The sequence below is a fragment of the Schistocerca piceifrons genome, chromosome 5 (genome assembly GCF_021461385.2).
Source record: "Schistocerca piceifrons isolate TAMUIC-IGC-003096 chromosome 5, iqSchPice1.1, whole genome shotgun sequence".
Taxonomy (NCBI): domain Eukaryota; kingdom Metazoa; phylum Arthropoda; class Insecta; order Orthoptera; family Acrididae; genus Schistocerca; species Schistocerca piceifrons.
In genome coordinates, this window is record NC_060142.1 from 505,850,754 (window position 1) to 505,876,077 (window position 25,324).

Sequence of the window (25,324 nt, forward strand, 5' to 3'; positions counted from 1 at the left end):
GTCACCAGGCCACATTTGTTCGCGATAGATCTGAAGAAAATTCTGGACAATTCGAGCAAATGATTTGACCAGTCAAATCGCTCTTCATGAATCCTATCGAAAATTTATGGGACATAATCGAGAGGTCAGTTCATGCAAAAAAATCTGCAGTAACAACACTTTCGCAATTATTGACGGCTGTAGAGGTTTCATGGCTCAATATTTCTCCAGAGGACTTCCAACGAGTTGTTGGGTCCATGCCACGGCAGGTTGCTGCACTACATCGGGCAAAAGGAGGTCCGATATAAGGAGGTATTCCATGACTTTTGTCACCACAGCGTATCTCGTGTGTGGTGCACGTCAACCTAAATGTGAAAGTAGGTCGGGCACAGAGTACTGGCAGGCTGTTAACTGCTCAAGTATTCTGAAATTTTCGTCGCCTCTGGCCTTTTTCTCCTGGCTCATGATTTAGTGGACTCACTGATTTGGATAATATATAATTAATTATTTCCAGCTTCCCAAACTATCGTGGCAAGTTTTGGTAAGTCCTGCATGACAAGGAGCATTAATTGCATCTCCCTAACATAGGTTAACTGTGGAATTTATGAAATATAAAGTGTTATGTGAGTGAAGTGTTACGTGTGGACTTTGTGCTATAGGTATCGGCACATTCGCTTTTGATCAAGCTCTGTGATAAGAGTCATCTTTGATTTTATTTCTATATACTTATGAATGTGCAACGATTTATTTTGAGGACAATCGGCCTCCACAACACAGAATTAGTTTCTCTTCAATTGTAGGTGCGATAAAATTCCCAAGTCGGGTTATGTTGAAAACTTAACTAGGCAAAATTATATATTGAAACGTAGCATAATGATAACTGTACTGGAGCTAAGGTCAGATGAGTTTGACAAATCGAGAAACTGCGGCTGGCCTTCAGGGACACAATACTGGCGGGTAAGTCAGCTTCAACAGAGGGGTACGCATTTCTGATCAACGGTACGTTTTCAATTAGGGTTTGACGTTGTAACACTTTTGAGTCGTTGTTTGTCAGCAACACAATTATTGAATTCAGTTTAAGACGATATTAGAAATGTTTGATCCTAAAAAATTATACATACTAAGACGCTTTTCGCAAAAGGCCCAATGAAAATTTTTTTGTCCTGAAACTTTTTTCTGTAGGATTCTTCTGTCTGGACCCCAGACTTGGTTACTTTTTATACTTTGTACTAATTCAGAGTAATTTAATTTGCCGAACTGAAAAAATGGTGGATGTTTGTGGCACATAGATATACCAATGATTCAGTCGGCACTAACTAATAACGTGCCTCTTAAATTAATAATTACGAAAGCGTACGAGAAAATATTTGCACTTGAGACATACCAGGTCTTTCCGCAAAGTGAGGTCCGATAGGTCGCGAAATGGAAACGACAGTGAAAATCCAATGAAGCTTTGCCCAGATGTGTTAGGCAATATCTCTAGTACGCACATCAACTGCGTCACGTCGCTCTTTTCGTTTATGAGCGCACCAGAGCATATAAAGATGCCTGTAACACTAATGTCTCTTGCCAAGTGTGGATGCCCACTGCGAGGTTTCGCCTGATTTCATGGGACCCCACATGACGTACCTTTCATAAAATTCATTTATGAAAATTCTCGACCGCAAAATTAAGTTGCCATGAGGGAGCGCCTGCAGCTTTTTCGATGAGAAGTGTTTGATCACCCACCACACTCCCCTTACTTGGCTCTCTCTGATGTTCATCTGCACTCTCACGAACCGCCGACTATGAAGACAACATTTTGGCACACACAACGAACTGCAGACCAGCGTAGAGAAGTGGCGGAAAGCACAGGCGCCTTCTTTCTATGAGGAGGGTATTGAAAAGTTGGTACAACCCTTTCAAAGTGGCTCTGAACACTACGGGACTCAACTTCTGAGGTCATTAGTGCCCTAGAACTTAGAACTAGTTAAACCTAACTAACCTAAGGACATCACACACATCCATGCCCGAGGCAGGATTCGAACCTGCGACCGTAGCGGTCTCGCGGTTCCAGACTGCAGCACCTAGAACCGCTCGGCCACTTCGGCCGCTACAACCCTTTGACAAATGTCTGAGTCGGAGAGGCGACTTTGTAGAGGAGTAGCTGGAAGGTTTAGCAAACTGTTACAAAAAAAAAAAAAAAAACATTTTTGTGTTTCACTGTGATTTCCATTTCGTGACCGATCGGATTACTTTTCGAATAGAGCTCTTAAATACAATTTTGAAAATTTAAAACTCTTATTCATCGTAGAATGAAATGTCCCAAGATGTGTCCATGTAGAATCATTTAACTCAAAGCTTGTTTCATTACCACATGTAAACCACGAGTAATTTTTGTATAACATACATAGCTGGAATGATGATCAGGGTAGTAAGTGAAGGACCGAACCTTTTGTACAAGTTTTTCAGTTCAGGACAGTAAAATCGTCCGAATCAAATAAATATCAATTAATGCCTTCTCTTTTTATTACTCAGGATGTGTGCATCATAACCCACAGGTCAGTGGAGTCTATGCAAAGAACATTATTTCCAGTCAATAAGCGTAACATATGCAAGGGACAAAGAGTAGCAATCTGAGTGGCACGTTTATCACTGAGATCATGTGACGGCTCATTTAGGAAGACTTTAATCTGAAGATATCGGAAATATTTGTACAGATGATTTTTTGGTTGAAGGGGAATGCGGGAATACTGCTGAGGCCGCAAGGAGAATGACCCCCTGGTTAATAGTCTCCAGAAGAAAAATGGTGACAGGCCGTTTTGTCCATACCACTGTGGAGCCAGAAAGCCGGCTTACCAAGTGCTTGGGGAACAACGGACTCAGCAAAAGTGTTAACACATTCACGACAATGTTTGCTACAATGTCTATGCAATACGCGGAATTATTACGGAATCATAGCAGTTCTGCGAGCTCGGAGGCTATTTATTAACATCAAACACATGTGGGTTGACAGCTATAAAGGTTTTACATCCCTGGTTAAGGTAACACATAATATTTATGGTTTCCGGACTAAGAGGAGTACGGGGAAATTCACCTTGGAGGAGGAAGCGAGGTGACGGGGTAGTTAGAGCAGAGTAGTCAATGTGAGCACATTAAGAGACAACGAATAAAAAAGATGAAGAAGCCATCAATGTGTATCAGGGCACGGGAGCTAGAAGGGAGCGGAGTCAGTCGGCGTCAGGCTGGTGTTGGCCACCCAAAGGTGAACTGGTGAGTGTGGAGTGTGAAGAAACCCGGTAGTGGGTAAGCTGCGCGAAGAAAGAGGCTGGGAGTTCTATCGGGAGTGGCGGAAAACGAAGATTCATCGTTTGCATAGCTGAATGTTCAGTGATGACGGGAACAGGTTGAGTTACTTTGCGGGTGGAAGGAAGGAACTGTTCTGTAAAGGACTGAAAGACCCGCAGTTCTCTGTTACTGCGAATAGGTGAACCTATGAGTTACTTAGGAAGTTAATGAAACGTGTCAAACGTCTAGAAACTGCTTAAGATATGAATCCAGAACAGTAGGGTGTTAATCTAACAGCGTTACACTGGATTTAAATTTAATGAAATAGCTTATATTATTTATACTGAAGAGTCCTCATTAGCAGTCTCTCCTTCCTTTAATTTTTTTCAGGTATTCTGCGTTGTCACTACATTTCAAGGTGTCCCGAAATATTTGTGTGGCAGGTGTAAGTGAACGTAAGAGTTGTTCAGTTAATTCGGTCTATCGTTATATTTCCCGGCCCTGATTTTGCTGTAGTTCACCGATCCTTTGGACTAACGCTGGATATTTATTTAGGAAAGTACAGTCGGACATACAGACTGACAAACAGACGGTCATATAGGTGTTCAGTTTTTACAGATGGAGATACAAAACCCTAAAAGTAAATCATTTAAAATACCTCTCTCAAGGTAATTGATATGACTACAAGCAATTGAAAATTGACGTTCCCACTTGGTGAGAAGACGCATAGTTTCATTTACACCTTAGATCACACAAGACAGAGTGGAATATTACTATCGGTGATAGTATCAGTAGTTGGATGCAAGAGTGTAAAGTTTATTTGCTTCCTAATATCTAAAAAGTTTAATAAAAATACTAAAAAAGTTCGAGAGTTGTGAATTTTGACAGCTATGTTTTTTTACCGGTACGAATATTTGTAGAGAATATATTTGGTCCCGTAGGATATCTGTTTTCACTGTTTTGATGCTTCAGTTTAACAGTATTTCTTACTTACAATAATTTCAACACGGATCACCAGCGAAGCAGATACTCGAAATATGTAGCGCTATAGTTGTGTTTTACGTGCCCACATACGTTTTTCAGTTTATATATTGATAGAACTTTCCTCAGGTGTGACTACTTCGTTAGGTATGGGAAAAAGCCTCAAATCAGTCTTGGTATCCCTAGTGACGGAACTTCTGCTCCGGAATATACACTGTGATTTTGGTTAACGGGCACAAACTGCAGAAAATTATCCCTCAAATGATGAGGAGCAGGAACGGTGACATATGGCCAGGAAGCGTTTCAAGGGAGATACACCAACTTGAAGATGGTGATAAAAAGATCTTTGATTTCGTAAGTTTCAAAGATTGAAAGCACACATGAGAACACCAGGCACCAATGTTTAATGTTTGGCGGCTGCAGACCAACAGCATATGTTCAGTCTCAGTGTGTGGTCGGGATAGACGTTATCGAAATCTCTCCACACGGAAATGTGGAAGTGATCTGGAGCACCATCAAGGAGTTCGACATTGCTCTTGTACTACCAGAGACATACCATTCAGCAGGAGATGCAGGGTCACCCTCAGGCAGTACTGATACGCCTCACATGTGTGGCGCTGCGGTCGCACCAGGCTATCGTCAGTAATTCCCAAGCAAATATTGAGGCTGAACGGGTGCTGGTTATTTGCTACCACTATACCACTAAAACAGTAGTACAAACAGAACATTCTCTCTTGACTGGTGTATTCTCATGTCTTCTTTCAGTCACTGAAACCTTCAATGTCGAAGAACTTTTATCTCCAACTTCAAATTTGATTAGCCCCTCGGAACACATTTCCAGCCATCCGTTCTTGTTGTGTGCATGGATCAAGAAGTATACAACAATGCCACCACAGACCACCACCATACAGGCACAACTACTTGTTTGATACTTTTCAGATCTGAGCAGAAGCCTCCACATGGTGCTCCGTGTTTGTGACCACTTTTTGCTTCCGCCACCACGTTCATCAGCGCGTCCACCAAAAGTGCTGCCAGCCATGAAATATTGGGCTGTCAACTTGCTCCACTTGCGCCTAGTATTGGCGGAAGTGGAAATCCCTCCACCGACTGTCAGAAAAGACAACGTGCCCTGGACACTTTCACAGTTCAGTTCTGCAGCCAATTCAGGTCAGTCCCGCATTACACTACAAAGCACAGTATTGCCATTCCCGTTCAGAGGACAACAATTCCGACATAGCAGTCGGTATTTGCAGAGAACCAGGACAGTCAAACGAGTCTCTGGTAATTCATCGTGGACAGTGGTTCAAATGGCTCTGAGCACTATGGGACTTAACATCTGAGGTCATCAGTCCCCTAGAACTTAGAACTACTTAAACCTAACTAACCAAAGGGCATCACACACATCCATGCCCGAGGCAAGATTCGAACCTGCGACCGTAGCAGTCGCGTGGTTCCGGAGTGAAGCGCCTAGAACCACTCGGCCACACAGGCCGGCCCGTGGACGGTGGGACAGCAACTGGACACGAAGCACTTCAGTAATAATAACTGAATGCAACAGAAGTATTGTAATCCAATGTCGTTTATTCGAAACATGCTACCAGTTTCGACGACGAAATGCGTTATCTTCGGGCCCCAGGTGTAATTTGCCATCAACGTACGAATCATAATGAGAAGGACCAGCGGAATCTTCAACTCGAAACAGTACAACTTATTAAACACGTTACGACAGGATGTGCAGCCAACCAAATCGAGTGCAGCGGGGATAAAATCAACTGGATTCCGTAACATCCAGTAACAAGCCCACCAATGGTCTTTGTTACTGTGGCACGTACGTTGATGGCAGATTGCGCTCGGGGCCTGAAGACGATGCTTTTCCGTGTCGAAACTGGTAGCATCTTTTGAATAAACGGCGTTCGATCACAATACATCTCTTGGCATCAATTGTTATTATTCATGTAGTCAAACAAGTGTCTGCATATTTACTTTCATTCAAATGATTGAAATGGCTCTAACCACTATGGGACTTAACAGCTGAGGTCATCAGTCCCCCAAACTTAGAACTACTTAAACGTAACCAACCTAAGGACATCACACACACACATGCCCGAGGCAGGATTCGAACCTGCCACCGTAGCAGCCGCGTGGTTCCGGTCTGAAGTGCCTAGAAACGCTCAGCCACAGCGGCCGGCTGTACTTTCATTCACAGTGGCTATATCACAGATAGCAAACTATTTAGACTCCACTGTATTAGGTCTAGGACATCAAGTGCCACACATAAAACTTTTACCAACGTTAAGTAAAGTTTTGTATCATAACTCTTAATAAATATTATTGGTTATTTCTTATTGTGTTGTCACGTTTTTGTTATAATGCTGACCTGTCGAGCAAGTGTTGAAATAGTAAAACTAGCATGCATACTGCCATACAGTTTAATTATCTATGGTAAAAACAAGCTAACGGCCTGGCCGCAGTGACGATGATGATGATGTCTGGTTTGTGGGGCGCTCAACTGCGCAATCATCAACGCCCGTTACACAACCCATTTTTTTTACACAGTTCAATCTTGCCAGTATCATGAATGATGATGATGATGACAATCCGAACACGCAGCCCGCGGGCAGAGAAAATCCCCAACCCGCCCGGGAATCGAACGCGGGACCCCGTGTTCCAGAGGCAGCAGAGCTAGCCACTAGACCACGAGCTGTGGAAACTGGCCGCGGTGGTAACATCGGCTCCCATCGGATAGCCGACGTTAAGCGCTGTCGGGCTTGGTTAGCACTTGGATGGATGAACGTCCGGGACTGTCGAGCGCCGTTGGCAAGCGGGGAGCACTCAGCCCTCGTAAGGACAATTAAGGAGCTACTTGACTGATCAGTAGCGGCTCAGGCCACGAAACCTGGCAACGGCCGGGGGAGCGGTGTGCTGACAACATGCCTGTGATATGGTGGTCGGTCAGTACCGTTGGCAGTTCAGGATCTGTTCGGACGGCGTTTAGTTTATAGTTGAAATAAGTTTTCTTATACTGTGGATCTCTGGGCTGAATACACAGAAAAATTCAGTTAGAAAATCCCAACAGTGCGTTTGATGTTTTTGCTCCTTATCCTCTTAGGAATGATTTCGAGCGGGTATTGCTTTATCAGCAAAATCATTCCGTATATCGGAAATAAAAATCGAAATACAGACAGTAGACAGACTTTCATCAATCAAACATACAGGGTGGTTCATTGATAGTGACCGGGTCAAACATCTCACGAAATAAGCATCAAACGAAAAAACTACAAAGAACGAAACTCGTCTATCTTGAAGGGGAAACCAGATGGCGCTATGGTTGGCCCGCTAGATGGCGCTGCCATAGGTCAAACGGATATCAACTGCGTTTTTTTTAAAAATAGGAACCCCCATTTTTATTACATATTCGTGTAGTACGTAAAGAAATATGAATGCTTTAGTTGGACCACTTTTTCGCTTTGTGATAGATGGCGCTGTAATAGTCACAAACGTATAAGTACGTGGTATCACGTAACATTCCGCCAGTGCGGACGGTATTAGCTTCGTGATACATTACCTGTGTTAAAATGGACCGTTTACCAATTGCAGAAAAGGTCGATATCGTGTTGATGTATGGGTATTGTGATCAAAATGCCCAACTGGCGTGTCCTATGTTTGCTGCTCAGTATCCTGGACGAAATCATCCAAGTGTCTGGACCGTTCGCCGGATAGTTACGTTATTTAAGGAAACAGGAAGTGTTCAGCCACATGTGAAACGTCAACCACGACCTGCAACAAATGATGATGCCCAAGTAGGTGTTTTAGGTGCTGTCGCGGCTAATCCGCACGTCAGTAGCAGACAAACTGCGTGGGAATCGGGAATCTCAAAACGTCGGTGTTGAGAATGCTACATCAACATCGATTGCACCCGTACCATATTTCTATGCACCAGGAGTTGCATGGCGACGACTTTGAACGTAGTGTACAGTTCTGCCACTGGGCACAAGAGACATTACGGGGCGATGACAGATTTTTTGCACGCGTTCTATTTAGCGAAGAAGCGTCATTCACCAACAGCGGTAACGTAAACCGTCATAATATGCATTATTGGGCAACGGAAAATCCACTGTGGCTGCGACAAGTGGAACATCAGCGATCTTGGCGGGTTAATGTATTGTGCGGCATCATGGGAGGAAGGATAATTGGCCCCCATTTTATCGATGGCAATCTAAATGGTACAATGTATGCTGATTTCGTACGTAATGTTCTACCGAAGTTACTACAAGATGTTTTACTGCATGACAGAATGGCGATGTACTTCCAACATGATGGATATCCGGCACATTGCTAGCGTGCGGTTGAAGCGGTATTGAATAGCATATTTCATGACAGGTGGATTCGTCGTCGAAGCACCATACCATGGCCCGCACGTTGACCGGATCTGACGTCCCCGGATTTCTTTCTGTGGGGAAAGTTGAAGGATATTTGCTATCGTGATCCACCGACAACGCCTGAAAACATGCGTCAGCGCATTGTCAATGCATGTGCGAGCATTACAGAAGGCGAACTACTCAATAGTGAGAGGAATGTCGTTACACGTATTGCCAAATGCATTGAGGTTGACGGACACCATTTTGATCATTTATTGCATTAATGTGGTATTTACAGGTAATCATGCTGTAACAGCATGCATTCTCAGAAATGATAAGTTCACAGAGGTACATGTATCACATTGGAACAACCGAAACAAAATGTTCAACTAAAACATTCATATTTCTTTACGTAGTACACGATTATATACTAAAAAATGGGGGTTCCTATTAAAAAAAACCGCAGTTGATATCCGTTTGACCTATGGCAGCGCCATCTAGCGGGCCAACCATAGCGCCTTCTGGTTTCTCCCTTCAAGCTAGACAAGTTTCGTTCTTTATAGTTTTTTCGTTTGACGCTTATTTCGTGAGATACTTGGCCCGGTCACCATCATTGGACCACCCTGTATAAGAGTAACTACTGGAGTCTATTAACAGCAGTGTTAAGCTATAATAAGAAAAGGATTTCTTTGCCTGACTATTTAAGATAGTTTATCGTTTACGGTAAATTACGAGTCTGGCTTAGAGCCATTTGTCTCACAAGTATCTGAAGAGGACTTGAAATATTGGCTCCGAAAGAGTAGCGGTGGCAGGTTTGTGCGGGCACGGACCAGCAGCGAGCGTCCTCGGCCGAACAATGCGCCCGGCGGGTTCCTTTGGTGGGGCGGGAACGGCCAGCCGGCTGCTGCCTGAATAATAGACGCCGCAGCGGCAGCGGCCACCGGCTCCACGCCGCGCCGCCGCCTCGCCGGACGCAACTTCCCTCCGCTCGCGGAAAGTTGGTAGCCGCCGCCCACAGGGCCCCCGAAGAATTGTTTGCCGGTGGAACTCCTCCAGCTGCTGCCCATTATGTAACGGGCAACTTTTTTGCCGCGTTTCCTTGCGGTCGTACGCAAAAAAAGGTCCCTGCAACTATGTACTTCGCTATTCTGTCACGATGATCACACCACTCCTGGCGTTGCAAAGTTATACAGATACGCCTGAACGCTTTCAGACAGTGGAAACCCTCTAACGTTGACTAATTAGCCGTTTGCGTCTATTAGATCCGCTGCCCAGAAACAAGAGTCTTTGGCACGCTATTGAGAAGCAGTGCGGACGACAGCGATGACTGAAGAGCAGCTGTTCACTAGCATCGTGACTAATAATATTGGATCAGGTGTTGGGACAAATACGTCAGAGTTTAGTTGTCGCCGTGCGGGCTAAGCCGAGTGGTCTAAGGCGCTGCAGTCATGGACTGTACGGCTGATCCCAGCGGAGGTTCGAGTCCTCCCTCGGACATGGGTGTGTGTTGTTGTCCTTAAGATAATTTAGGTCAAGTAGTGTGTAAGCTTAGGGGCTGATGACCTTAGCAGTTAAGTCCCATAAGTTTCACACACATTTTTTTGTTTAGTTGTCTCCCATCGATGAGTTGAGTACGGTTACAGCAGAAACCCTGCCCACGGAGGGGATTTTGGTTCCAGTCACATTTCAGCTTTTTTATTATTACATTATAAATGTACATGGTAAGAAGCAATTAAGAGGTAATCTCCTTCTAAGATAGGCAGATTATGTGAGTCATTTAGCAAGCATTTTCACCAATTTTCATAAACTTACGAAAAATGATGTGTTACGCGTCAACAGGAAAATGGCTGGAAGAACACGACTGAGGTCGTAGACATAACCTTCTGCAAGAGACTCCCCAACCCACGTTGCTCTATGCAGAGATTGTCAGGCTTCATCGTGGATCTCCATACAGTGTCGATATGTTTCCAGTAGGTTACATGAATCTTAATTTCATGTGGTAATTTATGAACTATTTTTAATAAAGGATACAAATTTCCAGTACGAGTCCTTGATCATCACGAACATTTTGTGATAAAGCCACCTACCTCGCTAAATAAAATTTAGTTATTTATTTATGCGACGATTCGGATACTTCCAGTATCAGACATTCACTGTTAGGAAGAAAGGAATACATAGAATGATAAGCTTCTGTTATTCAACATCAAGCTCCATAAATCAAAAAAATAAAAAATATTTTTAAAAAGTTCACTGACCAAAATCTCTGAAGCTGTGAAACAAGGTTCAGTGTTAATATTAACCACCTTACCCAATCTACGCGTCAACTGAAAAAAATGTTCAAATATGTGTGAATTCCTAAGGGATCAGACTGCTGATGTCATCGGTCCCTAGACTTACACACTACTTAAACTAACTTAACCTAACCTATGCTAAGAACAACACACATACCCATAACCGAGGCAGGACTTGAACCTCCGGCGGGAGGGGCCGCGCAATGCGTGACAAGGCGCCTCAAACCGCGCGGCCACTCTGCGCGGCTCAACTGAAAACTTGTGGCAGTGTGAAGGACTTTGCCTTCAGATTTTACTTTTATTTTATCTTTTACCTTCCTTTTTATGCACAGAAAGATACATTCTTTAAACTACAAATAACAGACAAAATAAAAACACAATTTAAATGAGTGTAGATGTACAGTCATGTCATTAACTTTTCAGATAGCGACGATTAGTTCATGTGCTATTCACCTAATTTTGGCTTCAAGTACTCATTGTATATGTTACTAATACTGATACAAAAACGACCTATCAGGGTAGCCGAGAGCGCTAATGCACTGCTTCCCTGACTCGGGTAGGCGCGACGGCCACGCATCGAATCCTCCCGGTGGGTTAACGACGAGGGCTGGTGTTTCGGCCAGCCTGGATGTCGTTTTTAGGCGGTTTTCCTCATCATGCTAGGTGAATAGCGGGCTGGTCCCCACGTTCCGCCTCAGTTACGCAGCTGGCAGACATCTGAACACATTCGCACTATTCCATGGATTACACTAGACGCAGACAGTTGGGATACACTAATTCCTTCCTGGGGGGGAGTAAGGGATGGTGGCAGGAAGGGCATACGGCCACCCCTTAAAATTAACCTGCCTTATCTGCGTAACCAGTAGATCCCGCAAGTCGGGATTAATGTTTGGAAAGAGAGAGATTGATATAACCGCGTTTTTTCGTTTTGTTATTTCGTCCTCCTCTCCCCATGTTGGTGGGGATTGGAGAAGGGGGTAGGCTGTCAGCAGTACAATGTTTCGCTTTTCAAAGTCATAAATAGGATCAATTTTCTGGCGTTCACATAAAAACATTGAGAATGTTACCTTATTTTTAAGGTAAAGGCAAAAAGGTATACATTTTAAAAACACATTGAAGAAAAATGGAATTCTTCTAAGGAAAAGCATTGCACTTTTATTTAGAAAATGAAGGACCTGCCCTGGGAGTAAAGGATTTGGGGAGGAGAGGATATGTTCTATAGGATTGAAAGCGGTCCGCAAAGAAAATGTAGATGTCTTACAGGTAAGAAACTATAGGGCGGTTAGCGGGAAATTGGAAAGTGGGAAGACAAAGCCGGAAACTATGGGATTGTTAGTGGGAAATCGGAAACTGGGAAGACAGAGAGTGAGGAATGTTTTGTTCTGTGGGTAGGGTAGTGGTATCAAGAGGCTAGGAACAGGGAGACATGGAGTGGGAAAATGAGAGAGGAACCTTCTGCGGAGTGGGAGAGGTGGGCAAGAGTTAAAATTGATAGGATGGTTGAATATTGGGGCGGATCTCTTTATGAGAGAGAGGGAGTTTGTTGAAGTAGTATTGGGATAAGACATGGAGTGTGTGTAGATGGAGGGACAGTGGGATGTGCTTGTAAAGATGCTGCATCATACTGGGCTTGGTGATCAGAGGGTAAATAGTAGGGTTATTGCAATTCGGCTTACAGCTAGTGTAGGATATGTGGTGTTCGATACGGGTGAGGAAGGATGGAAATTTGATGAGATTGTAGACGATATATGTGGGGGAATATAACGCGATAATGGAACAGAAAGCAAGGTGGAATGATTGAGAATTCCAGGATTTGGAGGGCTTCACAGAACTATTGTGGGGGGGGGGGGGGGGGAGCATATATCCGTGGAACATTAGCAGAGGAAAGGATGGATCAGGTCAAGGTTTTGTAAACGTGGCGATTAGCGGAAAGGTGTAATCCACAAGTTCAGCCAGTTAGTAGTTTAACTAGTTTCAGTCTACTATAGTCTTTCTGTTCGATAGTTGTATGGTTGATCCTGAGGAACCATCGGTTACACGAGGAGGTAAACTAACTGAAGTAGATTTGGAGAGATCTTTGGGATTTCTGGAGTTTTGCGTGGAGGGCAAGGAAAGAAGTGCATCAGCGGAGGTGATTTGGGCCTGACAGCAATGTAGAGAAGATAAAGGGGAGGATAGAGGACAGAGCCTTGGAGTAAATCTGTAGTGTGATGGAAGGTAAAGGAATTAGTATTGTTAATGGTGACAAAGGGTGGACGATTAGAGGGGAAGGATGCAAAAAGGTGGACATAGTTAACTGGAAGAGTATAAGTCCACAGTTTGAGGCGAAGAGCGGAATGACTTGTATGGCCGTAGGCTTTCTCTAGCTACAGGGAGACAGAAAGAGCGGATTTACTGATGCTGAGTTAGGAGGATGGCAGATGGATGAGGTGCATGAACTGGTCATCAGAGGAGAAGTTGGGATGACAGCCACATTGGTTAATAAGAAGTGGTGTTTGGTTCAGGTATTGATGGAGTATAAGGAGAGGATGGATACGAAGACCTTGCTAAACAACGAGATGAGGATATGTATCGCATGAACTTTATTATTAAATACATTTGATTTTAGCAAAAAGTTGCAGTTATAATTATGTGCATCTAATAAATAAAAAACTGTGCCCTAGGAACTAAAGCTTGGCCAAAAACATTCTAAAATAATAGAGTTGTAAAACGGGTTATGAAAATAAATCAATTTGATTATTACGTCCAAATTCCTTGGAAGGCAGTTCTAACTTGCGGAAGAATCAGCAACTTGCTTCCAGAGGCAGGTCGTTTTCCGTGCAACCAGTGGTGGCTCCGCCGGCCAAGCAGAAGGCGAAGTGTGGCCCAGTATGCTAACAGCGGCGCACTCTCCCACTGACGAATGGGCCACACCCCGCCCACTTCCCTTGGCCAGGAGTGTCTTCTTTGCCTGGGATAGTCTGCCTTTTATGTCCTTCTTTCTTCCAGAGTAGCAGAATTCCTTCATTTGATTTCAAATATGTCACTAATCTCATTTCTTCTAATTATTTTCGTCTTTCTTCGGTTTACTTTCAACCCATAATGCGTGCGCATTAGACTTGCTAGCTACGTATCTTGTTTAATAAGCGTACCTTGGGAGGGGAATATGAGTGCACAGTCGAATTTACGGGAACTGATTTTGGCTCATCAGAAATCGATAACACACCGATGTAAAACAGTTCCAATTTTTAAAGAATGACAAGTTTATATTGGTCTTTGCCGACTTGGTAACTGAAATATGAATAAATAAGTGTTGCCGGAGTGGCATTTATCAAACGAAGGAGGTGACACAATGTATTACTTTTAAATAATTTATTCACTGGAAACACGGCTACTTTGTGGTGCACCACTAGTTCTTTCATCAACGCTAGTTGGCTGCCAAACTCGCAACAGCTGACACAAAAATCCCTCGGAATCCGGAAATCAATAAACAAATTGTTATGTCTACAATATATATATCAACAATCTACCCTACAAAGACTTTTAAAGTTCGTCTGTGGCTTTACATGCAGAGTAATTCGAGGTTATGATGCGAAATGAGCTCGCAAAAGAATCTGAGTCAAATCGCTTGCAACCTTTCTATAAAATATTTTCTGCATATGAGCAACCTGAATATATACATAATTTCAGAAACTTCGTGTGACGTGTATTTTAGATAACGTATTCAATTGCTGAGCAGAGCTGACTGTTGATTGGCCTGTTTGCGCAAGTTTACAGTGTCGTGAAATAAAAATTTAAACTTCATGAAATACAAAATTTGAAATAGAGAAAATGATCAGTGAAAATTATATAACTAAAAATTAGTACCGGAACATATTATAAACGATGCGTAATATCAAGTGCAATGTTAGAGTAGGAATATCCACAAAATAAAATACTACTCTACTCGGAAGAAAATAACTGTTTGACACTGCCGACACTGTTCACTGTAAATTAATGCACTTGCTAGCACGACATCTGACAATATTGCGCACACCCTGTTTGCACAAGAGTGCAAGGTGAGATCTGACCTAAAATAAAAGTGACTTACTTCTTGCTCAGCATGCTGTTTTTTGTGTCTGGAGTACTGACATTCTCAAAAGCAAATACAAATCAGCAGATGCAGCAGCTAAAGATAAATAATCTAATCTAAATTCATTTTGTCAGAAACAATCTGTCGCCTTTCTTAGTCAATGTCATTGAGAAATTTGATGCTGTCACGATGGATAACTCATTGGGTACTGCGAGTGCTAATTTTTATGTGTAATAATCAGTTCTAGAAAATGCAAAGAATCAAGCATCTGGAAGGCATCGGTTTGTGCATGATACATTTGTAGGTGGGTCACATGTAACAAAGTATCAAAATAATTTTTTATCTAAATAGTATAAATACAAAAATCCAGTTTACCAAGGAAACGGAAAATGAGAGCAGAATCTTCTTCTAGAATGTTTTGGTTATCAGACAAATCAATGAGTTCGAAGAAAGGTTTTTTGCAAAGTGGGATAGCTACACTGCTGGCCACCGTAAATGCAACACCAAGAAAGACAAGAGGTAGCACAACAAGATTTATTTTGTAGATAACATGTTAACCAAGTATCAAATGATTACGTTTACAGACGTCTGTGACATGTAGTTCCTGCCAGAATCAGTAGCCAGAGTAGCCGCCATTGTTGGAGATCACCGCTGCCACACGTCTCGGTTTTGAGTCAAAGAGACGTTGGATGTGTTCCTGGGGTACAGCAGCCCAAGCAGCTTCCACACGTTGCCAAAGATCATCTAGTGTGGCAGCTGGGGATGTAATCTGGTCACTCGTTGAGCAACCATGGACCACATGTTTTCTATCGGCGAAAGATCAGGAGAGCGAGCCGGCCAGGGAAGCAATTCAATCTGGTTATTGACGAAGAACCTTTGGACAATGCGTGACACGTGTGGTCGCGCATTATCCTGTTGAAATATGGCTGTGGCCGAGCCCTGAAGGTAAGGAAGGACAACTGGCTCCAGCACCTCGGATATGTAGCGCCGGCTATTTAAAGTACCGGCAATGTGTACTAGAGGCGTGCGAGAGTAATATCCAATACCGCCCCATACCATAATACCCGGTGCAAGACCAGTGTGGCGGTGCATAATGCAGCTGTCCAGCATCCTCTCTCCACGGTGTCTCCACACTCGAATCCGACCATCGTGGTGCTGCAGACAGAAGTGTGCCTCGTCAGTAAAGACAACGTCATTCCATTCTGCCGTCCACATCCGTCTGTCATCGCACCATTGGCGACGGAGACGTCTGTGATTCTGCGTCAATGGTAGACGAAGCAATGGACGTCTTGCGGACAGACCACTCTGCTGTAAACGGCGGCGAATGGTACACGCAGACACTGGATGATGCGTTACAGACGCAATGTGCTGTGCTATGGTTCGGGATGTCACTGAGCGATCCATCACTGCCATGCGCACAATTTGCCTATCAGCACGTGCAGTGGTGCACCGAGGTGAATGCGATCGACCATGTTGGTCCGTCGTACCCTCCTGGATCCAACGGTCACATATCCGCATTACAGTTGTTTGGTTTCGTCCAACACGACTAGCGATTTCTCTGTATGATAATCCACAATCTCGGTAAGCCACTATCCTTCCTCTGTCGAACTCGAATACTTGATCAAAAGATGTTCGCGGTTGTCTACGAGGCATAACTGATCGTCTTGTGAAACAACCACAAGGTAAACACACGTGCCGAACGTACACTCGTCGAAATCGCCAAGCCTCAAATGGCGCTATGAGGTGGCGCCACAGGCGCGCGTGACGTGCGTCTGCGCTGAAATTCTAATCAGTTGCATATATCATTGCTGCAAACCCATGGTGTAAATTTCACTTGATTCGGTTGCTTCCTTCAGGGTGTTGCATTTACGGTGGCCAGCAGTGTATTTACATAATAACTCGAATCACCAATTACATTAACAGAGGACTGTCAATGAAAGTCTTGTCCAGAGAGGCAACAGAATTTTTACACCGGAATATGTTTACACTAAATTAAAATTCCTAAAGCAGGCTTTCCAGGACAATGGACATTCAGAAAAAGAAGGAAATACAGTGTTGTGACCAAGTAACAGCTGTCTGGAGAACTACAATGGCAAACGATGGAAAAATACAGTTTTTCTACCATTTATTAAAAACGTTAGTTATCAAATTTTACAGTAACATATGGTCAGAATAGTGTTTTAGACGAACAAAGAAAGTACGTCAAGCCCCTATATCTGTAAAGGATAAGCGCTCGCCTCCATCTGCAGGCGGGGTATATAAAATCGCATACATGGGTGATGAGGTCTACATTGAAACTGCAAAGAGAAGCATGAATAAGTACGTAAAGGAATGCTTAAGTGTTTGTCGACTAGGGGAAGGAGGAAATCAGCCGTAGCACAGCATGTTCTGCAGTCAGGAAACAATGCAGTGAGGTTTTCTGAAACCCGTATTTTATCTACAATGGCAAACGATTATGCAAGGCTATATAGCGAAGTCATCAAACTATGTACACATAGGGACAGTTTTAACAGAAAAAAGAAGTCCTGAAACTTAATGATATACGGACAATAGGTTGACAAAATCTATAGATGAGATTTATCATTGACAGACGATATTTCGATAGATAAGTTTTATTTTTGGCGAGGGTTGTCTGTGCCAGTTACCTGCGAATACCAACTACTTGCCTCCCAACGTCTGACCCGTCAGCCGGCAAGATTCCGCAATTCCGCAGAACCAGGAGCACGTCTGTAGGCGTCCGGCACAGCTGTGGACGAAATTTCAGGAACGGAAGAGTTTCAGGGTCTATGACCACATCACCAGGAAGATTCACCAGAAGCTTCCCCGACTCCCATTTAAAATATGATTCCTCAATTAACGGTGAGCGACAGTACTTACAACGAAGGCGACCTTTGTTTATCCCCTTTTGCATGCTGATAGTTAACGGGATGTGTACTTTTGTTTGAAGTCCTGGGCTACGAAGATCTGAGCACCTTTGCGGAAAGACCCCTGTTTAATGCTGAAATGGATGTAGTTTCCATGACGCCATGTTATGTGGTATATAGTCTTGTAAATGTTTGCCACTACACCGATTTACCTTTATCTACTTCAAAATTAACTTAATATGACATGCATGTTTCCGTATTTATTCTCAGGAATCTGCTCGCGTTAGCATATAATGACGTAACACCCCGAGCAAAACAATATTATTCGTTTTCTTATTTATAATTTCATGCGGATATGAAATTTATGTTTTATATTTTCTGCTCTGTTTTGGTCTTGATTTTTTGTCGTAACCTTTCACTCTCTCAGCTGTAGAGAAGGAAAGGTAGACTAATACCTCAACAAATGGAGTTCAAGAACACTTAAATTCACAGCCTGATAAATATGAACCGTCTATATTATGAATATTCCCAAACCACTTACCAGGTTCAAGCGTCTTAAGATTCTCGTCCACTGACAATTATATTATCCTCCATAGATCATTAAAATACGCTCTGTTTCAAGGTTAATATAAGGAGGGACTCGACTAAAACGGTGGTAGGCTCCAAAATGTATAGTTTCGATGCTCCGTAGCATCGTTGGATGATGCTTTCGATATGCGTGCAAACCTTCGAATGATGGCCTATAGTTTCTCTGTAGTTGTCCGAAGTTACGTAAGGCAAATGCCGTGATTGCTCCTCTGAAAAAAAAAAAAGGCATGACCGATTTCCCTCTCCATCCTTCCCATATCCGAGCTTCTGGCTATTTCTAACTGCCTCGTCGTCGACAAGACATTGAATCTCGATTTCTCTTTCACTTCAAGTATCGATGTCTCTTCTTGCAATGTCATGATCAGAGACACAGAAGCATCAGTTAACGGTGGACATTAAAACACATCTTTCATCACCAGATTACGTATCCTATTTGAAATTAAAAATGTATTTTGCCTCACAAAAAAGTGAAGCACCCGGAGGACGGAATGATATGAAACTTAACAGTTTGATAGGATACGTGATATTATTTGAGTTAGCACAGTAATTTATCAGTATGACGTTGCAATCCTTCTGGTCTGGTTGTGCCCACTGATGCGATTGGAAAGGGTTGCTTTCTCTCCTGAGAGAAGCTGGCCCACAACTGATGTAACTATTCTTTCATATCTTGAATACTGGCGTAGGGATGCAGCTGATGTCAGAGCTTGTCCACACAATCATATTCTGTAGGGGACAGACCCGTGATCTAGGGGTAGCGTCTTTGGTTACTAATCATAGCGTCCTCGTCCCAGGTTCGAACCCTGCCACCGTTTAGATGTTGAATAAAAATCATTTGCATTGGCGGCTGATGACTTCCGGTATAAGAAGTCACCCTCATTTTGACAACGGCCTTGTCACAGAGAGCGGAGTAGCGGACAGAGGTTCAGTGCACTCTCTTGCCCTTGGGTTGGGAACTGCCGCTAAAGGTGGAAGAATCAGCAATGATCAACGACGTGAGGACGAGAAGGCAATGGAAACCACTGCATTACAGATACATAATGTGTAGTCAATGTACATCTGGCCTGAAAATGAAAAAAGTGTCATCAAGATCTCTCCACCGGCAAAAGATTTCAGACTAGTCCCCAATTCAGATCTCTGGGAGGGACTGTCAAGGAGGTGGTGACCATGAAAAAAAGACTGAATAACCAACGAAAAGGTAACGTCGTGGCGTCGAATGTCAGAAATTTGAACGTAGTAGGGGTGCTAGAAAACCTGAAAAGGGAAATGCAAAAGCTCAATATAGTGTCTAGTGAGGTCAGTGAAGTGAACAGGAAAGGAAATAAGGATTTAAATAGTATGATACAGATACTACAAGAAACGGTAAGAAATACAGAAAAAAACAATTAGCTGGCATGCGACACAGATTACAAATATGGAACAGTATACGGAAGGAACGATGGAAACACTGAATAAATACTGGAGGGAGGTACCGAATCATTAAAGATGTTAGATGAGAAGCTGGCTGCTGCACAAAATAACGAATATCTTGCAAAATGGAAGAACAGGTACAAGAAGCGATACTCCATGCCACAGTTGGATAGTTGAGTACAAAGCAAGCGGAAAAACAATTTCCAACAGGGATACGACATGTTGTACCACTAATGAAAGGTTGTATAGCATTCTTCTTTCATGTTTCAGTTAAGGTTTATTCAGGTCGAGCTAGGGTGTATATTATCATAGTTTCCAGTTACAAGTTTAAATTCTCGTTACCAATGTTTCGCGATTCATCTGTATTTTATCAAAAGGAAAATTATGGAAAACTGGATGCAAGTGCAAACTAATGAAGCGTTATTGTGTCAGAACAAAGAGATACACGTGTTGTTGTGTCAATAGGAGATCTTAGTAACTGTGCAGTAGGTGTTGACAGATTTGAAAATTACCGAACTATCGGTTTAATAAGCCACGGCTGCAAAATACTAACATGAATTCTTTACAGACGAATGCAAAAACTGGTAGAAGCAGACCTAGGGGAAGATCAGTTTGGATTCCGTAGAAATGTTGGAACACATGAGGCAATACTGACCCTACGACTTATCTTAGAAAATAGATTAAGGAAAGGAAAACCTACGTTTCTCGCATTTGTAGACTTAGAGAAAGCTTTTGACAATGTTGACTGGAATACTCTCTTTTATATTCTGAAGGTGGCAGGGGTAAAATACAGGGAGCGAAAGGCTATTTACAATTTGTATAGAAACCAGATGGCAGTTATAACAGTCGAGGGGCGTGAAAGGGAAGCAGTGGTTGGGAAGGGAGTGAGACAGGGTTGTAGCCTATCCCCGATGTTATTCACTCTGTATATTGAGCAAACAGTAAAGGAAACAAAAGAAAAATTCGGAGTAGGAATTAAAATCCATGGAGAAGAAACAAAAACTTTAAGTTTCGCCGATGACATTGTAATTCAGTCAGAGACAGTAAAGGACCTGGAAGAGCAGCTGAACGGAATGGACAGTGTCTCAAAAGGAGGATATAAGATGAACATCAACAAAAGCAAAACGAGGATAATGGACTGTAGTCGAATTAAATCGGGTGATGCTGCGGGAATTAGATTAGGAAATGAGACACTTAAAGTAGTAAATGAGTTTTGCTATTTGGGGAACAAAATAACTGATGATGGTCGAAGTACAGAGGATAGAAAATGTAGACTGGCAATGGAAAGGAAAGCGTTTCTGACTAAGAGAAATTTGTTAACATCGAGTATAGATTTAAGCGTCAGGAAGTCGTTTGTGAAAGTGTTTGTATGGAGTGTAGCCATGTATGGAAGTGAAACGTGAACGATCAATAGTTTAGACAAGAACAGAATAGAAGCTTTCGAAATGTGGTGCTACAGAAGAATGCTGAAGATTAGGTGGGTAGATCACATAACTAATGTGGATTTATTGAATAGAATTGGAGAGAATAGAAATTTGTGGCGCATTTTGACTAGAAGAAGGAATCGGTTGGTGGGACATATTCTGAGGCATCAAGGGATCACAAATTTAGCATTGGAGGGCAGCGTGGAGGGTAAAAATCGTAGAGGGACCCCAAGAGATGAATATACTAAACCGATTCAGAAGGATGTATGTTGCAGTATGTACTGGGAGATGAAGAAGCTTGCACAGCATAGAGTAGCATGGAGAGCTGAATCAAACCAGTCTCTGGACTGAAGACCACAACAACAACAGTAATTGTGCTAAGGAGTTAGTCAGCATTTCTCCATGATAGGTAGTTCGATCTGAAAAACGCTCGTGTGAAATTCAATTGCTCCTAGGGAATACTGAAGCACCAGAACGTATAAAGAGTAGTGTCAATGCGGCAGCCACATTTTCAGAGAATTGGCAGTCGTTGTTTATATTCTGTGTTTTCGGCAGAGGCATTAATAGTGAATTGCTACAGTAATAAAACATTAATGGTGATGACAAAATTAGGGTTAAAACAAAGTGGATTATTAGAAAGTGGAACTAAGTGTGTTATATCTGGGCAAAGTTTCACGTTATTGTTACGATTAGAGGTACTGCGGTAAGTACAGGAACTCGACCAATGTTGCATTGGTCGTAGAACCCCTTAAACGTGTTAGCCGTGCAAAATCTAATACTTTAGATCCCACTTTACGATGAACAATAGATGAATACGTCATTGCAGAAAAAGTCAGATTTCGGTGGTTCAAATGTTACAGGATGTTTGGAGATAACAAGAGAAGCATATACAAAATACAGTGATAATGAGTATGTAAACCACCAGTGTTATGATACTAATTTTTATTTGTGTAGTCTACTTTTGTTTCAGGAAAAGAATAACTCACGCATTGGGAATAAGCATTCACAGAGTTCCTGTAGAATGGATTCGTACTAGTAAGTAAGAAGAGTAAAATGTAAAAAATAGGCATACTAGAAAAATAAGTTTGAGATAGGATGAGATTTTTTGTGATCAAAGGAACAAAAGGTTCAAAGTAAATGTAAGTTTATAAGATAGTTACCCAAACAGATAGGAAAGGGTCAAATTCGGGACGAATTTTACTAAAGTGAAGGGGAATGTTACATGACGAAATTAGCAAGGAAACGTGAAATTAATTTTTTTTGTAATTCTTTTTGTTGGCTTTAAGGCCGTATCCATTCAATCATCTCAACAGTAATGCCAACTATGACGATTCGAAAGTAGGGCAACACAACACATAGTCTTCAAGCGGAGAAAATGTCCGACCTTCCCGGGAATCAAACTCGGGCCCTTTTGCTTCGCAATCCGACGCGCTGACCGCGCAGCTGCAGATGTGGACTTCTAACTCGGAACAGCCGACGTTAGTCTATGACGCGGAAGTTTCGCCAGACGCCAGCCGGGAAGCGTAAATATTTCAACACCATTACTAGGTCAAGAAGACAGCCACATCGATATTTGTAAGAAAGACTGAAAGCAGCTTAACAGAAAATTGGTAAGAAACGCCTTTGTTACTCCCATAACAATACATAAGAGACACTACGTAGAACACATCTAGAAGGAGTCTGACTAAGCAGTAAAGACCGTGTAACAAATTTGTTAAGCAGATGTAGCAGAACTGAAGACTGCTGACGACTCGGAAAGAGCAGAATCAATTCAGTAATTCATGTCTTAGAGCAGAGCCTCTCCTCAGTGACATAAATACTCTACCCTCGTTAGCTTTTGGCACTCTGTCAATAGGATCGATGGCGTTCATGTCGTTCGCACTCGATTCTCCGCTTATAGCACGGTAACACCTTGTGTGTGACACTGTTCTAGTGTTGGTCTACAGTTGCTGCCCTACGGGACGATCAATAATCCGAAGCCATGGCTGGTGGAATCAGGCACCCAGTACTGACGTCAGCACAGCATCCAGCGCAGGTGAGTAGTCCTAGGGTCTACCCACACGTCTCCGATCCGGAGCAGAAGCTGTTCTAAACTCCAGCGTAGTGCGGGTTTGAAACCCCACCTGACTGGAGGGCCATGTTCAGCAATCCGCACGACTACTGAAAAAGAAGTTAGTACAAGACCTGAAAAAGAAATTAGTACAAACGCTTATACTCCCAATCATTGACTACAGCGATATTATCCTACAAGGCCTCTCTCAGGAAAATTCGCGACGTCTGGAACTGGTCATGAATGCCTGCGTCCGATATATCTGTGACGTTCGACTTTTTGATCACATTTCACCAGCATATGCAAAATTGTCCTGGCTGCGAGCAGACAAACGCAGAGATTTCCATACACTCTGTCTCATCTACTGCCTAATAAATGTACACTGTCCCTCATATCTCTACTCGTCCCTAACGCTCATGTCGGAACAACATGACAGAAACACAAGTTCCCATCACAATAAAATCCTCTCTGTTCCACTGCATCGCTCAGTCACCTTCTCTAAGTCCTTTACAGTAGCGGGGACCCGACTCTGGAATAACCTCCCTCGTTATGTTAGAGAACTTAAAAACATGTCCGGCTTCAAAAAAGAGTTAATGACGTATCTACTTAAGCAACAGTAATGCCTTCCTCTGTACATCAATGCACTTCACCTCATTACTTCCCTCTTTCTCCCTCCTTAAATCTCCCTTCCCCAAAACTCGCTGTACTAGTAAACATCTACTTTACACACCAAGATATTAATGTACATCTGCACAAATCTTCATTACTATTGCCAATTTTTCTCATGTTTATGATTATTATTTGATTTTTTTACTGTTATTATTACTGCTTTTATCATAATTTTTATGTATAGCGCCCGCTGTAAAAATACTGCCAGCATTTACTTTATTAGGTCTTAGTCATTACTCTTTATTCATATAGTCACTAGAGTAATCTAATTTTCTTATTTAAACTATTGTCATGATGTAACTCTGATGTGTCAAATGCTGCATGTGTGGAACACTGGTCCGATGAAAGAGAGGGCCTGACGGCCCTAATCTGATCAGGTTAAATAAATAAACAAATAAATAAATAAATACACGGCATCCAACATCGCGGTGCACTTGAGGGGACAACGCGGGCAGTGATCTGGGAGGGACTGAGTACTTCCGGAAACGGCGTGTGTGTCAAAACACACACGTCTTGGTCACCGCTGTCTTCAAGCCAAGCTACTGACGGGGCGTGCCAACCGCGCCAGTGAGCGGCAAAACAGAAGCATCAGGGTGTCATTAACTTCCACCCCGAGCTAAAGCAGCGTCTGCGTCAGCCGCGAGTCCGCAATTGGACTCGGCAGATTCTTCTCCAGATTACGTAGCACAAAATTAGCGGTTTGTTTTATTGCATCTAACGACGCTACACAGTTCCTCGGTCTGCTTCCTGACTAATTAGTATGGTTTTGCAGTCCAGCAGAGGGAACCTCTACACTCCTTTAAAACTGTCGGTGTTTATAACACTACCTCACACGAGTATGCTGCTTCTTCGTGTCCTTGAGAGTGATTACGCAACATACGACGCTCTTCATGCACCATATATGCCCTACCAGGCCTGGTAATGACACAGAATACGAACAGCACTAATAAAATCTGGTGGACGTTTTACCTGTCACAGAGAATTGCAGCAATTACATATCAGCCGATAATGTGTAGTTGTAAAAAAATACCTTGGCATCCGGCCATGACTTCCGGGTGCTTCACTGTTTTTTCACGTAGTATGTTTTGTAGATTCCACCTTGAGTGAAAGAGCCGGCCGGGGTGGCCGAGCGGTTCTTGGCGCTACAGTCTGGAACTGAGCGACCGGTGCGGCTGCAGGTTCGAATCCTGCCTCGGACATGGATGTGTGTGATGTCCTTAGGTTAGTTAGGTTTAAGTAGTTCTAAGTTCTAGGTTACTGATGACCTCAGAAGTTAAGTCCCATAGTGCTCAGAGCCATTTGAACCATTTTTTTTTATTGAAAGACTATTTCTTATTGTTCACTGTTGTGTGGTGATGTACATCAGTCGGTCTTGTGCGGTAAAGGTGATATTTT